This window comes from Ictidomys tridecemlineatus, unplaced genomic scaffold, assembly GCF_052094955.1.
Source record: "Ictidomys tridecemlineatus isolate mIctTri1 unplaced genomic scaffold, mIctTri1.hap1 Scaffold_636, whole genome shotgun sequence".
NCBI classification, from domain to species: domain Eukaryota; kingdom Metazoa; phylum Chordata; class Mammalia; order Rodentia; family Sciuridae; genus Ictidomys; species Ictidomys tridecemlineatus.
In genome coordinates this window covers 20,356-22,849 of record NW_027524402.1, presented here as the reverse complement: position 1 = coordinate 22,849, position 2,494 = coordinate 20,356, and the positions used below count along the sequence as shown (strand labels likewise).

Below are 2,494 nucleotides of genomic sequence, written 5' to 3'. Positions count from 1 at the left end.
AAGCGTTCTACCACTGAGCCACAATTCTAGCCCCATAGCATGGGATATCTTAAATAACTAGGTGCCTTTAATACTAATGAGATCTCAAAACTATAGCATCTGAAACTAATATAATAATTGCCCTGGGACAATTAAAACTAATATGGTATTTATAATATAGCATTCAAATAAAATAGAATAGCCAGCCAGTGGACATTAATGTTATTGTGACGTCCATAGACAACATCTAAAATTAATATTTTAATAAACTAAAACTGTGTATTTTAATATTAAATGCTATGGCATATATATATATATATATATATATATATATATATATATATATATATATTCATTCTATGACCTTTAGTACTATTGTGATATTCATATTGTATTATCTAATATTAATATAATAGCTGCCATGTGGCTTTATATTAATAGGATATCTATCTTATGGCATGTAAAACTAATAAATAACTGCCACTTGGCTATCAATATAATATTATACTACAGTACACAAATTATACAATTGTAAATTATAGCACTGTAATGCCCTGTCACTATTATTATTAATATAATGTCCAAAATATAACATCTAAAACTAATGTAATACTTATCCTATGTAATACTTATCTCTAATGTAACAAAATATTCATAACATAGCATCTAAAATTAGTACTTTAGTTTCCTTGTGACCTTTGATTATTAATTTAATAGCCATATAAGAGCATCTAAAATAAACATAGTAACTTCTCTGTGGCCTTTAATATTTCTGTAATATCCATGCTATGGCACCTAAAATAACATAATAGCTGCCCTGTTGGATTTAACATTAATATAATATCCAAGTTATATTGTACAAAATTAATATGATAACTCCCTGTAGCTTTTTATAGTAAAATTATATTCATACTACAGCATCTCAAGCTAATATAAAAACTGCAATGTGTCCTTAAATGCTAATGTAATATTCATAATATAGTACCTTAACTAATAAAGAAGAGGCTTTCTAGGGTCTTTAATCATCTTTAATATTAATGTAATGTCCATACATTAGCAAATAAAAATAATAAGAAAATTCCCTGTTGCCTTTAACCTAATGTAATATTTATATTATGTATCTTTAAAAATTTTTTTTTGGTTGTCAGTGGACCTTTACTTTATCTATTTATATGCAGTGCTGAGAATCAAACCTAATGCCTCACACATGCTAGGCAAGACTATACAACTGAGTTACAACCCCAGCCCCTGCATCTTTTTTTAATTGCAAAAACAATTATTTTATATATCACTGGCCATAAATTTTTGTAATTAGTTATTACATAAATGATGCCTAGTGCCATTATTCTGCCCACAATCCACTTGTGCATTTATAAACACAATTTTCATGATTTATATAAGCACATCTATCAGTGAAGATGTTACAGTGAGGTGCAATGTAACAACCATAATCTGATGCTTTGCAGATAGCAATGTAGAAAAAAATTATTTGTAATCATCTTTCACTTCAATGACTTTATATAAAAATCAATACTTTAGAATTAAACTCTAAGTCTCAAAAGGAGATTTTCAAATGTACATATAGAAATGGTTACAGAGAGCAAGATTTATAAGAAACATGTCCACATGTCCACATCCTATTGTAACTGCTGTACTATTTTTTTTTCCAACTTCTTTCCTTTGCCTGCAAGAGGGGCTCAGATAGGATGGAAGTTTTGCTTGACTTCTTTAATGTCCTGAACTTTCTGTAGCTCTATTTTTTTTCAATATGTTTATTATAAATTTAGTTTCGCGTTTCTGTTTGATCTCTTCAACTCTCTTTATTGCATTAACAGTTTTATTCCATAGTTCTTGCTGGCATTTGACAGGTTCATTTCTACATTTTTCAAATTCAAATGAATTATCCACTGTAAGCTCTTGACCAGCTGCTTTCCTGAATGCTTTAGTCCACCTGGCCTTGTGAGGATTATGCTTTATTTTAAAGTTCTTAGTACATTGGATTTACAGAATCTGAATACCTTGCAATAATTGAAGGTGAACATGATGCCATGGACAGGGTAGGTGGACCCTGAACAGAAATAACACTTCTTGATGTGCATGTTGAGCCTTGTGGGACCCCACCAACCAGGCCATGAGCTGGGGAAGAAGTGATGCCTTATTATTACATCTTAAAACTAATGTAATATATGCCCTTGGCCTCCAATAGTATTACAATATTTAAACATGCATGCCATCTAAAACTAATTTAAAAGCTGACTTGTGGCCTCTAACACTAATATTATATCCATAGCACTCCATCTGAAACTAATATAATAGCTGCCCTGTGGCCATGAATACTAATGTGATATCCATACTATAGTATTTAAAATTAAATAATAGCTTCCCTGTGGCCTTTAACATTAATATCATGCCATAGTATCTAACACTAATATAATAGCAGCCCTGTGACATTAAATACTAAGATGATGTTAATACTATAGCATCCAAAACCAGTATAATACTTGCATGGTGGTCT

The 2,494-nt window shown here is 30.3% G+C and overlaps 1 pseudogene; it reads right to left on the bottom strand.

Annotated features, from left to right (window-relative positions):
* Positions 1-1,586: 1,586 nt before the first annotated feature.
* LOC144374313 (putative ribosome biogenesis protein RLP24 pseudogene) lies at positions 1,587-2,078 on the bottom strand (annotated as a pseudogene).
* Positions 2,079-2,494: the final 416 nt, after the last annotated feature.